A 15,932-nucleotide genomic window follows, 5' to 3' on the forward strand; every position below is an offset into this window, starting at 1 on the left:
CAAGTAAAAATAGTTTTTAAAGTGTGTTTGTATGATGCAATTAGACATTGTTACAAGCAAGGGCTGAAAAACATTAGAAACCTAGCTCTTAAATAGTGGTTTACATTGGTGGTCTTTTTCATAGTTTTCAAAAGAATGAGGAAAAACAGATACAGGGAATAAAACTTTACCCTTTTAATTTTATAATTAGAGAAAAGTTTTATTATGCTAAACCACATATCTATTCTGAGAGATTCATCTGGTGTACTGCAAGTACCACTAAGTAGAGAGAAAAACATAAAGGAAAAATTGAAAACTTAAAGAAACTCTGAATGTTCACAATATGTTATTAGAGTGAATGGCTGGAACATGGGATACTTTAGAATTAAAGACAATAACACAGTTGTGTTACAATATTTCACACTAATAGTAGTAGTATCATTTACATGAATAGGAGTGTTTACTGAGTGTAAATGGCAACATTCAATGAGTTATATTTCATCCAATGAACAGAACACCTGCTTGTACTAGGAACTCATCTACACCTTATTTCACAAGTCCTGGTAAAGATCCAATATGTTTGTCTGGTTTTTCACCTTTCACAGCATACAGATATGCCTATTTTTAGAAATCTGTCAAGCTTTTATTAATTTGGACTTTTTAAAAATACAGATTTTTCATTCAAAGCCTCCTAAAAACTGTCCTGGTTTAAATTAACCCCTATAAAACCTGCAGCTGGACTCACACTGCTGTTTCTCTGCTCTCTGCTGAGAAACAGGCCTCTTGCATCCCTTTTTATAAATACCTAATGTGAGCTTCCCAGCTTATCCAGAGCTCTGACAGGTCCAGGTGCAACAGGAAAGAGATGCAGCTTTTAGGCTTTGTAGGGGATGCTAGGGGAAAAGCTGGCTACCATGTCACCCCTTTATGTACCAGCAAAGCTTCAGCTCAGATGTGGTTACCTGTAGATGTGGTTGTTTGTAGGTTACCACCAAAGCTGAAACAAACTGACTCATTCATCTCTGCCAGCAGCCTACGAGTGCTCTTTGAATATTTTTATTTTTTTATTTTGAGATTTTTTAGTTAGCTTTTGCAAAAATTCCTTCGCTGTGTCTTACAGACTGTTCTTAACAGTATACTTGACTCTCACCTCTGCAAGAGCCAACAGCAACATCTTGATGAAGTCTTTTCGCTTTGCAGGTTCTTGTTTAAATTGTATCTTGACAATTCCAATACCTCTTTCTTTACCTTTTTCCAGACTTCACACTAAAAAGTTCTCCAGCAGAGTTATGTCCCTTTGTCACGGAATTCACATCCCACCCCTTCACTGACGCAAACTTTGGAAAGTAGCCCTGTGTAGGATAACCTAAGTGCTGCCTCCAGAGCTAAAGTGAGCTGTCCTTGCTTGTTATTGTAACATTGATATACATATCTTCCTTTCCTCGTTTGTTATATCCTAATGTCATTAGGACAAGCCTGCAGTGATTTTAAGAGCTGGCTGTACAACCTCTTTGACGTCATTACAGAAAGGTCTCGACTGCAGGCCCTGCATATACTGTCTGTAATACAGTGTATAAAAAAAAATCTATGTCAGTGCTGGCTCTCAGGGAGCACTGGAAATGATTCAACTGTCTGGAATGGGCAGATGGCTGCTATCAAAGTTTTATTATCACCATCATTATTATTACAGTGGTTTCTGACACAAATTGAACTTTCAGGCTGGTGTTAAAGCTTAAGTATTTGAGCAACACTTTCTGAAATTCAAATCCTTCAAGTCCTTTCCAATCTGATTCTAAAGAGCAGGAGTAAGTTTAAAGCTAATTAGACAGATTGCTTGGTTCCACTTCCAACTTTCAGAATAATTATCCCAAAATTCTTGTTCTCATGTAAACGCGACCATTAACTATTTTTAATTACCGTGATTTATTGCAGAACTTAAATTCAGTACATGTTGAAAGTTCAGCAGGGTGGAAAGAAAATTTGAGTCAGTTAAGGGTGCATATGGATTGGATTGTCTACTATAGCCTCTGTTTGGAACAGCTTGTAGTTAACCTTGACTACAAGATAGTGCCTGCTGGAGGCATCCTCTATAACTCAGCATACCGAGGTTATAGGATTAAATGAGACAGGTTTCCTTTAAAAAAGAAAATTTGCAACGTGGGTAGATTTGCTGGTAATATTGTAAGAGCGACATCTTTTTTTTTTATCTGGTAGCTTCTACCTCCATTCTGTTGGGTATTTCAGCATTTTATCATATTGTTTTCTTGAGATACATCAGTAGATGGCTGAGGCTTTTTCTGGTTCATCCTAGCAGTGGCTCAGACTGTGTTATGTTGGTTGTCCATCACTGTTTTGCACTTGGCTTTGGTTTTGTCTTCACTGCTGTCCTATAGCTCATCCATGTGAAGTATACATAAACCACTGCTGCTTGTGTCTTTGCCTTTTGTGATCCTTTTTGTGGGTTGTATTTAGTCAAGTGCAGTGATGCTGGCTTTTGGATTTTTCGTAATGGTCAAGTTTTCTGTTTAACTTGGTGTGCTTTTCACTCTGTCTATAACTGGCCTGTCAGAAGAAGTCCCTTCAGCATAGGGGGACTATTCACTGGCATATTAATTTCTGTTCCTAGGAGGGCTAGAATTGCTAGACCTCTCCTCTTTGCTTTGCCTTCACCATCAGCTTTTCCCCCCTTGCTTACAGATGTCTCCAGCAAGGTATCTAGTGGTCATGCCTTCATTTCTTACTGGCTAAGAGTCAGTTTGTATCATGGTTATCTCCTCTTCTTAAGATCATCTTGTCCAGTACCTTCATAATGTCCTGGAGTCCCTTTCACTGCCAGGTTCAGTGTCAGAAGCTCTGTTGTGCACCTGAAATTGCCTTTCTAGAGTAAGTTGGGTCTTACCATAGTTTTCACAGGGATCAAGGGAGACAATCCCATTTTTAATTCCTTATTTTCCTAAGGCTGAGTCTATTGTGTCTTCTCTACCAGAGTTTTGTTCCCAGATAGGTAGAACAATAATTACATGTGTCGTTTCACTGCCCTCCCTCTATGCTGTAGTTGTGGAAAAGTCGATTGCAAATAAAAGCCTGATTTTGAAGGTGAGGAGAAGGGGGAAGGAAGGAAGCCATATTACCTGGCAAACCAGAGCTGCTGCATACAGTACATTCACACATAAACAACATTCAACAAAGCTTTTCCCAGGCATTGCTTGCCACCAGAGACAGGACCTGCAGTCTGTGATGGATCTTCCAGTGACATAGCTTTGAGGAACATGAACAGAGCCAGTCTGTGCTCTATAAACCAGTCAGAAGGAAACAGCTTCCAGTTTGTATCCATCAGAAGTGGCAGCAGCAGTGGGGCATTACAAGGAGGTACCCTACCCCTTGGGTGTCTTTTCCACAAAAGCAGGATCATTCCCCCTGCATCTGTTTGGACTCTGCCACCTGTAACTAGAGATAGTTGAGCTGCTAGGAAGTTTATGTAAGGAATGAAAAATGTTTCTTTTCCTCTGTCATAACAGGCTGGGAAGTTACTTCTCTTTGTAGCTGGCTTTCAGCAAAATCATCTGTTTAAGTCTCAGCAGTGCCAGAGCTCATCTCCTGCTGTTTAAGGAAACTCAGTGTGTCTCAGCTTTGTTCCTCTCCTTTGCTGCCCTCAGAGCACAGCTCTGGTGAAGGTCATAGGCACCTCAAACTGGGAAGAAAAGAGAAGTGCATGTTGCTTGCTATTCCAGACATGACTGCTCTCACAGTTATCACTGTACATGTCTTATCGCACTACATTGAAGTGCAATGGAATCTCCTGGGAGATTTAAAATAACCTAATCGCCAAGTGAAAGCAAGTTCATTGAGGCTACATCTGTGTTGTTTTCAGTTCATTTCCCTAGCAACCTTGAGAGGTCTGTCCAGGGACCTGTGCCTCTGTCGCCTGAAGTTTTTCTCAGACTCTACTCCCACTTGATTGCAGGCAAAAAATACATTTTGCTGACATTTTTCATATACATTCCCTTGTCTTCCCCCCCCGATAATTAACATGACAGATTGTGGCACAGAGAGATAGAATGGCCTGTGTAGACTAATTCACACAGTTCTTAGGGTTTAATGGATAGCTTACTAAGATATGAACCCTCTCCCCTACCCCCTCACCTAAAATATTCAGCCTGACTTACTCCAGTCCATACCATGACAGCTGCCTTCTATGGTTATGCAAGCATAAGCTACTTGATGGATGTGTATCTGACCTTGCTTTCTGAGGAATATAAGGTTGCAAGGGGATTTGCAATCAAAACAAATTAATGATGAGAAGAAACTGCAAAAGGGTTAACATAAATGATGTTAAGCTGTCTAATGCTGCAACTGGCCTACTAACCACACCCAAGCTATTTCACGAGCAGCTTGTTAGGAAACTTCTTGCCCATTTCTGGGACAACTGGCTTTTGACACACCTTCATAGGATGTGCACTGGAGTGGCCAGCTTTCCACACCCTCTGAGCTGCATGCCCAAATCTTCATGGGATCAAAACCACAGACACATATTTCTTGAGCTATGAGGAATGTGATCTGGAGGAGACTTTCACCAAAAAAAAAAAAAAAAAAAAAAATGGTGTTAACTCCTGAGAGTCCCATCACTGCTCCCTAGGGCAGTGTCTGGTGTGTGTCTGGGTCTGCCTTGTCAGCTCCTTCTGGTCCACTTCCCCTCATAGCTGGGGATGTAGATTATCAAAACTGTGCTGCTCTTGGTAATGGCAAAGCCATGCTCAAACTGCTCATAGGCAACATCTGGCTGGCCCTCCTAGAGAACTGAGATGTCCCATCAAATGGAGGAGTGAAGAGGGAATACTTTTCTGAAGAGGTCATATCTGTCCCAGGCAGGTTAGTTCATAGCCTGGACATACCCAGCAAGCAAACCCCACTGTGTGGGGCTTCTCAGTTCCACCCCCATTCAATTTTTTGACTACTCATTCATCTCCAAAGACCACAATGGGGTCTGGAACCAAGACAGACCATTCAGATTAATCCAGCTCTGAGACTGGAGTATACATGGTTGGAGTTAAGTGTGTTCTTGAAATTGGTTTGGCCCAGATCAAAAGGAAATAAAGCAGAGTTTGCATACTTTGCTATAGGATCAGAATCAGAGAAATCTGAACAAAAACAGACCAAGACTTTTTTCGTATGTTTAGATTTTTTTTTTTTTCATGGAAATCCTAACAGTGCTGTTTTTCTATTCCTTTAAGAAACATTGGCACATGACCTATTTTCTTCTCAGGTTTAACTACATACAGCATTTTCTGTAGCTTAGGAGAAGGTATCAGCATCAGACAAGGAGAAAAACATTAGCTCCCTAAAATTACAATATGATCTCTGAGTTTGGCTGGTGACCATGCTCTGAGCCACAGAAGTCAGGATATAATGTCAATTGTGAGACACATTTAATATTCTTAGGCCTGCTCATATAAAGAAAGTAATTCTTTATGAACAATGAAAAATTATTAGTCCAGAACAAACTGTGCAATGAAGGTAGCATTTTAGGGAAGGGAGAAAGAGAGTAAGGGATGGAAGGAAACAATGAGGTGCTCAAGAAGGAAACACTTTTTAGATTTCTAAGGTGGGTTCAGCATTTTATAGGTATCTAATTTCATGTATATATAACAAGCGGTGTTTTTGTGGATGCTAGAAATATGACTTGTGTACTTCTAACCCTGCAAAACAGAGAATGATGGGATTTTCCCTTATTTGATTTGCTGGAGCTTTACTGTTGAAAGAATCACAAAGACCAAGAGGTAACCTGGCATTTGAAAGAGATAGATGAATGGGTCATCTAGTGTATGGACATTTTTTTTTCATTTGAGATCATTTGGCTGCAGCACACAAAAAGAATAAAATTTAAAGAGTATGGGAAAAACAAAAAAAACAAACAAAAAGAAAAGCAGCCTGTCAAATACAGTCTCTAGATCTAGATTTTTGGCCATCTTGGTTTCCTGGTCCTCTGTATTCTACACACAATACTGTGGCCAGAACAAGCTACTGTGAATGTGAGAAGAAAATGCAGATCGTTTTGATCTAAAGCACATGTCTGAACCACTCCATCTTTCCTCAGATTTTAGCCTGTGGTAACATATTAAAGCACTTATGAGTCCATTCAGCACAGGGCTGTGTTACATATGTATGCTGATGCTGGCTTATTCATTAAAATTCACAAGTAGCCGTGCCTTAAACTTGCCTACTACCAGGATTTTTTTGTTTGGATAGTCCAGACAGGCTCATAAAAGCCACCAGTGCTTTATATTCTAGATTAATCTCTGCAACAAAGAAGCAATAAAATTAAACTAAAAAATTAAAATAATTAAAATAAAACAATAAAATTACACATGTACAATGCTAAACTAAATACACAATATAAAGAAAACTTTCAAGGCTCTGAACTATATTCTTAAGCTGCCAAATTAATCATTCTCAATCATGTTAGAGTCCATGCACTCCCTGAATTAGAGCAGTTTTTTTGTTTTGTGACTAGAATTCCAGTAAAAGTGGAGCATGATACGCACATATTTTCCCCTCCATTGAAGACTTTATAGGTAACCTCAAAATTAATCATTTCTGGAAAATGATTTTTTTTGGCAGAATGGTAGCATGCATAACTGTTTAAACTAGGCTAGTATGATGGATATTAGACCACCACTAATCTTGCTAGCTAATCCATCTATTTTACCATTCTCATTTTGGAAGAGGTCTTTTTTCTTCACTTCTCATGGAAGGCATAGTTTTGGATTTCAGCATTCTACAAAATCCTTAACTATACCTGTAATGTAACAAACGTGTATAATCCTGCTGATGTGATAACCTGTTCAGTTAATTAAGAATAGATGATACAATTTTTCCAGCTAAAATGACAGTTGTAAAAAAATGTGCCAGATTGTGGAAGAATTTCTCTAGTTCTTTTGTATCAATTTTGACTTCAATTGTCAACCAAGTTTCCTTATGAATATATACAAAAGCACACATGCATGCTTTAGCTTGTATGTGCAGGTTATAAATTCTGCCTTGTGAGGGTGAATTCTGCCTAGAGACTTTGTAGCAAAACCTGTAAACTAGATAAATAATGCTAAATAATCACTGGTATTTCTATATGTTCTTAATTTTTATGTTTCAATTCAATTTGTTTTCTAAAGTTCCTCCCATTTTTCACTTTTACATTTCCTGCATTTTTTTTCTTTTTTATTGATAACCTGTAGATTGAACAGCTCTTGGGAAGATACACAGAGATTATTGAGGGAGTTTTGATCTCTAGACATCATTGTAAGGGGTGATTTGCAGTGTTTTGTACAGCAGCAGCAGCTCTTTGGACAATTAGTGGAAACTTGCTGAGGAGCATCTTTACTCTTTCCATCCCCTGTGAACCACGTTAAGTGACTGGGTGGGCTTATGGGTCACTTGAATTTCTGGTGCTTCCTGTGGGATATAGGTAGTCTCTACCCTCCTTTTTTTAGGAGTCCTACACTTTGTATATGTTCTCTGTGGTTTTTTCTGTCTGTCATGCTGTAATGTGTCTGTATTCAGTGCTGCTTTAAACAAGACAAACCCTGTAGCAGTGCAAGCAATGCAGTGATGATGGCACAGAGCTTGGTCTGTGACAGCTGCTTGGATACTTCCCAGCATCTCAGGAAGGCCAGGGGTTTTTTTTTTTCATCTCTTCAGTCACATAGGGAACACTCTATCTGAGCTGCTGGTTTTCAAGGTGGTAGCTTTGCAGGGATGGCTGCAGTGGTTTCCAGTAGCAGGGGCCCATGGAATTTCTTTCAGATATTCCTTCAGACAGGAAATCTGAATGTGACATACAGCAACCCCCAAATGTCTGCAGTTTCCTTTTTGACTTATTAACATAATTCATCACTTTCTGCTAATAAGCTCTGGAGTCCAGTTCTTCAATGCATGTCACATTCAGCCTCATCTTGGTTGAGAGGATTATGGAAACCTCTGGAAGAGGAACAAATGGGAGGCCAGGAGTGATGACTTCTGCAGCTGTCCTAATGCGAAATGTGATGCAACAGGCTGATGTTTGAGAATATCTGTGAGATGCACTTGAGGAAATGGCAACTCTGCCAGTATCTGCCTGGAAGCACAGCTGAGAATATGTTGTTCTACTGGGGAAGTCCTAAATGAGATGTGTTACTAGATTTATTGTCACATGATATCACTTATTTTTTTAAGATAGGCTAAAGGAGAAAAGACCCCTCCTTTTTACACCTACATGAAACAAAAGGTGAGACAGACTTAATAAGATTTCCCCTAGCTGTATGCTTTTCCTCTGAAGTGTTTTAAAAACAAAGCAATGGACTCTGTAGAGACGTAGCACAAAATCTCTTTTTCTCTTCTTTTTTTCCTTTCCCACTTGTTGATAAAGCTGGTGGACTTTGCAATTAGTGGGGTATTCTAATGGCAGAGGTTGCAGCACATATAACTTAAGGTAAACATAAAATATTAGGAAAACCTGTCCTTTTTGCAACTTCTTTCACGCTGTACCCAGAGAAGATGGAAGAAAAAAAGGTGTTTCTCTCAGAGTGTTGTCATGGTGAGAAAATTTGGACTCTCTCTCCCTTCTCACAGGTCTGATGATCATTCTTCTCCACTCCCACTCACTCTGGACCACTGTTTACTATGGTCTGCCTTATCACTGCTAACTTAGGCTTTCAATGTAAATGAATCTTTGGCTGATCTTCCTCAGCCCTTTTGCTGTGGCGTACAGCTTCCTCAGGTCTGAAGGAGTTTATGGATTTTATTGGTTTGCATTTTGCAATGTGAAGACTGCTCTGTGAAATAATTTCTCAGAATGTCCTGAATAAATGAGAGAAATCAGCTCCTCCTTCAGGGCTCTTTATAACTGATGTATTTTGGAAGGAATTTTTTTTTTTTTTCTTGTAGGCTATCTGGGAAAGTCTTACTTGTTGTCAGAGTACCTTTCATTTTTGACCAAACTCCTGTCAGTCAAGTTACTGACAGGACTATGGTTTCTGGTATATGTAGTAAATTCTGTTTAAGCCTCATAGCCTGTCTATCACATTGTTATTACAGGCATAACTTTAAGTAATATATATATCTGTTTCAAATAAGTTGGATAGTTATGCTCTTGCCTTGCTTTTCTGTAGCATCTGGGATCCATCAAATTATTATACAGCTGGTTAGATGTGAAATACATGTGTACACAGAGCCTGTATTTTATGTTTCTGTGAATTGTTGGTGTTTTAGTGTCTCTTTGTTTCAAAGAAGCAAATACTCTGTGTTTGGAATGTATGGACAGCTTAGTTTGGTAACATATCCAAACAAAATTTCAATTAGGGATAAAATTAGGTGACATTTTATAATGTGAATCTGTCATTAATTTGAGTAATTATGAGAAGCAACAGAAAGTGTAAATCCCCATAGGTATAAATAGATATGCAAACAAATATTACAATGATGCTGTTTATCTATTACCAGAAATAAATTTTATTTATGCTTAGAAATATAGTTGCAATAGTTTTAATATCATGGCTCAACTATGAGTTGCTTTGAATAGGTTTTTTTTGAATTAAAGCAGCTAATGGGAGAGAAGGATTCATCTTGGAAGGTGAACTGGATAGCGATCAGGCCAACAGGGACATGTACTCCTTTATTCTGCCTGCCCTCACTCAGGCTGAAAGCAATACCTCAACACTGCTACTGCCAACTTCTGTGACCTCAGCATTCAATGATGCTTTTCTTACAGTCTGACCATTCTTTCAATCCCATAATTTTTTGGAGGCCTGCTCATAATTTTGGAAAAGCTGAGGTTAGCAAAATGGATTTTCACCAGCAGTAGTGGCTGTAGAAGGTGCCTGAAGTCCAAACTGTTTTGACAACATAGGAAAAGCTTTCTTGCATCCTCTTCTTTATAAAGCTTTATGCACTGACAGTCTTTCCTAGAGCAATTCAATGTTTTCATCAAGGGAATAGAAGTCCTCTCTCACCTACTGCAGTGCCAAATATTCTACTTATATTCATGAAAAAGTTTTGGTTGAATAACGGCTGGTGGAAGAGTTAAGGATTCTTTCACTGATTTTGAGATTTATGAAACAGTGCCCCACCTTTTTTGTGTCATGAACCATCTGGTTAATAATATTACTTCAGAGAACTGTGGTAATGAAGCTTATGGAGCTTCATGATAAGGGATGCATTGGCCATCAAGAAGAGCAAATGGTGTAGGAGAGTCTTAGATGAGTTTGGCAGGCAGAATCTCAATTCCTAAGGGCAGTTTGCTGTGGGTTCACATGGCATTTGTGCAGTGATGTGTTTGTTGACAAATGTGACATAAAGAAATTTAGGAGGAAAAATAAATCACACTTTCTTAAAGTGTTTTAGATCACTTTGTGGTCTAACCACATGCTCAAAAACTTCCTGAGCTGGAAACAGTCTCCAGATGACCTACAGACTTTAAAATTTACCAAACCGAAAAGTTCTCTTCCACAAAAGCATTCCAATGGTTGTGCTCTGGTAGAAAATAGTTTCTCATCATACACTTTAGTACTGAAAAATGTTCTGTTTCCTTGTCACTTTTTCTTCTTCCACATAAAATATAAACTTGTTATAGTTTAACATAGCTTTTGGATTAGGGGATGGCTTTGTATGCACAGCAATACGTTGGGGTGTACAGTAATACTTTTTGGTAACTTGCCAAATTATCTCCAATGTCAACCAAGCACAACTATTTTTCTTGGCATCAATTTCAATAGAATTTGAACTGCATAATGCATGTTTCTAACATCTCCTTTGTAGAAAAAGTAATTTCACTTGAAAACTTTAATCCACTGGGGATCTGGGGAATAATTGACCACCATGTTCAACAGTAATTTCAATTTAACAATCTAATTTGACCATGATGTCAGTGGGGCTTTGAACTAGAGGATTTATCACTGAGGCTAACATGAGTGAAGGGTTTTTCTTCTGGTCTTTGACCTGCATGCTTTCTTTTATGAGCTCCTATACTGTGAGGGCACCTACACTTTCACCATGAAAGACCCCATTGTACAGTTCCTCGGGATTTTGGGTTTCTTTGAACATTCTGAATTGTACAGTTTATGTTTCTCCTCTGTACTGTTAACTGTGGCTGCAGTGTGGTCGTATGTAGAGGCACCTCATTTAGGCTTACCTAGCTTTAAACCAAATGCTTTGGGACTATAATCTAGAGCCCCACACAGCCTGCTGAAGAAACTTGGATCTGTGTTCCCCCAGCTAAGTTGTTATTGATACTGGAAGTAGCTGGTTTAAACCCAGTTTGAGAGTGTTTCCATGAACTTTTCACACCTTTCATTACAGGGTAATATACTCTTAACAAGTTAGAAGTTTCTAAGCTAACATTTCAAGCCTGTTTCTTCCTCTGGTCCTGTGGGTCCTATCTTGGTGATTCAAAGGGACCTTAAATGGGATGTGTGTTATGTTTGTATGGACCTATGCAGAATCAAAGCAGAAGTAAATGATCAAAGTTTAAGGCTTCTCAGCCTAATATTGTAAAAATATTCCCTGCTTTGAAGTACACTTGTGCAGTTTGTGCAGCCATCTGTAAACTTAAATTTACACAAGTCTCTAAGAATTGTGGTCACAGCTGCTAAAAAACTGCAGTCGTTCCCTTCTTCTTTCCCAGCAAGCAGTTGATTTTGTCTCTGGTCATCTGAGAAAATAAACACAGGGCATCCTTCAGTACCTCCAATAGCAAATGAGTGTGTTTGTCAACAGCTGACCAGGATTAAGTCTGAAAGAGTGGTCACATCTCTTCTGGTCAATTGCCTTCACATCTGTTCCTTAAAAGAAAATCATTTTTGCAAAACCTGGAACACATACAATAGAGTGTCTTCAGCTTTTCTGGGAAAGTGAATATCAATGAATCAAAAAAAAACCCAAAAAACCCAACCCAGACATTAGAAGTTTCAGGCTTCAGAAAGAAGATAATTGTTTTTCAATCTTCAACTTGTAAACTTTTAGCATTCAGGTTGATGGTGGAGGTAGAAACCTGCAGAATTTAGATCATCTGGCAGCATATTTTTAATTACTTGTGACTATTTTGTATTCCTTAGAAACAGTCTGCAGACTGCCAGAATTGAATATCATTGTGTTAAAACTCAGACTGAGAGGTCTGGTTCTTGGGGCCCATTTTGATCTCTGCAGGATCCAACTCCTGCTTCCTGTTAGTTCTGTGGACCTGTCTTTACTTCATTTAGGCCTTCAGATTTGTGGAATTGGGAAACTTGGCTGCCCCCTTATAAGAGATGTTGTTAAACATCATTATTAGAGGAACACTTGCATCTTCTAGAGTAAAATCTAAGCACATTAAAAAGTCAGTAAAAGTAATTTACTTAATAAAGCAAGTAAAACTGAACTTAAGGTTTGAAAAAATTTGTTTTGGGACAAACTGTATCTGACTCATGTAGCTCTGACTTGCAAGTCTGTAATATGAAATAGTGCTGTAACCAAAGGATTCTTACAGTGCCTTTTTAGATACTTACCAGCAAAATATCATAACATGCTGCTTCAAGTATCATTTTTTTCCCTTTTTGAAGCAACACATGTATTCAAAATATTGCCATGACTGTGGGAAATATATTCATCTCATTTCTATAATATATTTCAAATTTCCTTGAGCTTTATATTGGTTCTGATCACCTGTGCTGCTATGCCTGAGTTGGACTGTAATAAGGTTTTGGGAAAGAAAATGCTTATGCCTGCAGTATGAGGTCCTTTATGCTTTATGTTCCCAGCCTCCCTGAATTTCAAATCTCTTGTACATAACACCACTGCAGTTCTGCTGACGTCTTTGCCTGAACTTTGTGATGTGCTTTTTATACACTCCTATAGCTGAACACAATAGAGGTTTGTGTTGGTTTAGAATTCAGTGGACAATTAACTGTTCTCTCCAGCAAGGTAAACAGTACTGATTAACTATTTCTTTTGGTGTGAAGATAAATCACTATAACCAGTTCCTGATTCTTTCTGCTAATACATCAGCCTGAATACTCAATTACACAAAATAGAGCAAATTTTATTTTTCTTTTTTTTTTTTTTTAATAAAAAAGGGTAAGTGAATTTCAAACCTGATCTATAGTGTTATTGTCCATTGCTTTCATCTCATAATGGAAAATCTTTTTGAAGATGGAAGCTGTATATCCTATTGTATAGTTAGTGTTTGGAGTGGCAATATTGCTTCAAAATTCCTTACGTAATCCAACACTTTGGGACTGATGATATTATGAATTACAGTGAATTGCCTAATGCAAAGAAATAAGATTTTTTAAAAACTACTAGTTCTATTCCAGACACTTTAAACTGGGAAACTATTGTTCCCTTGTGCTGTTTTTTTCCACCTGCGACAAAGCTGTTGTTCAAGTTTAGTGTTTGTTTCCTCTGTGAACCAACAGCCATGCTTTTGGGTTGACATTGCCTTGTGAAAATCAAATTGACATAAAACTAATGTGAAACCCTTAGCACTGTTCCCTTTTTCATTGTGACATGTTTCCTGTGCCCTGAATTTTTATAACAAGTGAAATATGAAGCAGATATGCAACATACATTGGTTTTCTGTATCACTTGAAGCAGAGGCTCTGGAGGGACTGATACAGAACTTTCACTTCTTGATCTAAAGGTCTTGCTAACTTGCCATGAACTGCTTCTTTTCATACAGCTGTTTCTTTGTCATAGCATTCCTAACAAGAAATTTCCAAAGAAGAAAAGCATCATTTATCTTCTCTCCAATTTTAATGCAATGTGATCAAATGCAATTTTTTCCTGAGTAATACATGTTGCTTAAAAAAAATGCACCCATCTCTTTATGTTGCCAATGATTTCAAAAGAGATAAGTCTTTTTATTGAATCTACCACAGACTTGGGATTTCTGATATATAACACACACCCTTGAGTTCACAAAGGGTCAAATACACTCCTATTCAGTGGGTTAGCACAAATCTTATCACTGTGTATGAGCCTCATAAATCTTGAAAACTAGAATTTTCTCTTTATGGGGATAAATTTTGCCTAACTCAAAAGTTACCTTGTCATGAGTGTAGGTGTTTGGGAAGGTCTTTAAACTTTGATTATAGTTAAGAAATTGAGAACAATGCAGATAGGCATGTGGCAATCTATTCTGTAGTAATCACTGATTGTAACATGAATTTTTTTATGGGGTTCAAAAGATACAGGTGTGTGTCTTACTAGAATAGCTATTAGGTGTTCCTTAGTACCCAGGGCAGTTTTACTATTTTATTTTGTGCACAGCCAGGATGAGTCACTTAACTTTTGTAGATATGAAAAATGTATAATGGTATGCATAAGAATATTTTTTGTGCCTAGCATGGCAGGAGGTATTAATTAGTTAATGCATCCACAGCTTTATAAAGTATAAGTAATGCACAAAAGCAGCTCCTATGGAGTTACTTCCTAAAGGTATAGAAAGCCATGTCTACTTTGGATGAGTTTTATTTCCTCCATGTCAGCATTTTTAATCTTAAAGGGCTGCAATGCAAGCTGGGTTTATGGATTGCAACTGGTCACAATCTGTACAAATTGTGTATCTCTGACTATGCAAACCTGATTCTGATCCTGTGTTTCTAGAGAAACTGCTTGTGGAAGCAAGATTTAGAATTTGTTTTCCATTAGTATTTAATCTTGAGATTAAAATTTGCACTAATGAGATTCAGATGCACAGTTTTGCTTAGAAGCCAAATATGGTAGGATCACCAAGATGGAAGGAAAAAAAACCCCAACAAACCAGGCAAAAATGTACAGAAAATTAGACATTAATTACCTGGGTCTAACAGAAAATTTAGAGTTAAAACTTATTATCATAGATTTTATTAATCTCCCCCATCATCTGAGTTTTTGTTCTTTTTGAGGATGAATTTATTTACATTCAAGCTAATCTGGGGTCACAGAACCACAGAATGATTAAAGTTGCAAAGGACTTCTTCAGCTCATCTTGCTCAAACCCTGCTCAGGCAGGGTCACCTGGAGCAGGTTGCTCAGGACCCTACTCAGTCAAGTTTTCATTATCTCCAAGGATGGGGACTTCACAGCCACTGTGGACAGCATATTCCAGTATTTGATCACCCTCACAGTAAAGGAGCATTTAGTTGCATTAAAATGGAACTTCATGTGTTTGTATTTGTGCCCATTGCCTCTCATCCTGTAATTGGGCACTACTGAGAAGCTATCTGGCTTAATCTTCTTCATTCCACATACCTTCACAAGAATTGGCACTTTCCAGTGCTGAACCTCATAAGGTTCCTGTTGGCCTGTTTAATTCACCCTGTTCAGGCCACTCTGAACAGCAACACAGCTATCTCATGTATCACTTGCTCCTCTATTTTTCATATAATCAGAAAACACCGTGGGTATACCTTGTCCCATTGCCCATGTCATTAAAGAGGAGAATAAATGATAAGGACACAGTTTTGACCCCTGAGATACACCACTAGTAATTGGTCTCCATCTGGACTTTCTGTGACTGATTGGAAATAGCTGTTCAGCCCATTCAATCCCATTTTTCAACCCACCTCATTGCCACTTCTCTAAGGTGCACTTCAGTACAGTTTGTCTATGGGTATGTTAAGGGAGGGAGCATCAAAAACCTTACCATAGTCAGAGGAAACACTGCCCATTGCTCTCCTGTCATCCACCAAGATAGTCACCTCATTGTACTGCTCTGTCAGGTTGGCCAGACACAGTTTTCTCCCTCTAAATCCCTTCTGACTGCACTTCATAAGGTTACGTCCTTCATGTATCTGAAAATGATTTCCAGGATTATTTGCTCTACCCCCTTCACAGGGATGGAGGTGAGGCTGATCATCTTCTGATTTCTTGGATCCTCTTTCTTGCTTTGTTGAACATAGAGATCATATTTGATTTATTCCATTTTTTAAGGAAGTAAGTCTTGCTTCAGAAATCAGTTCATTAAAATC

This window comes from Heliangelus exortis, chromosome 1, assembly GCF_036169615.1.
Source record: "Heliangelus exortis chromosome 1, bHelExo1.hap1, whole genome shotgun sequence".
In the NCBI taxonomy this organism is placed as follows: domain Eukaryota; kingdom Metazoa; phylum Chordata; class Aves; order Apodiformes; family Trochilidae; genus Heliangelus; species Heliangelus exortis.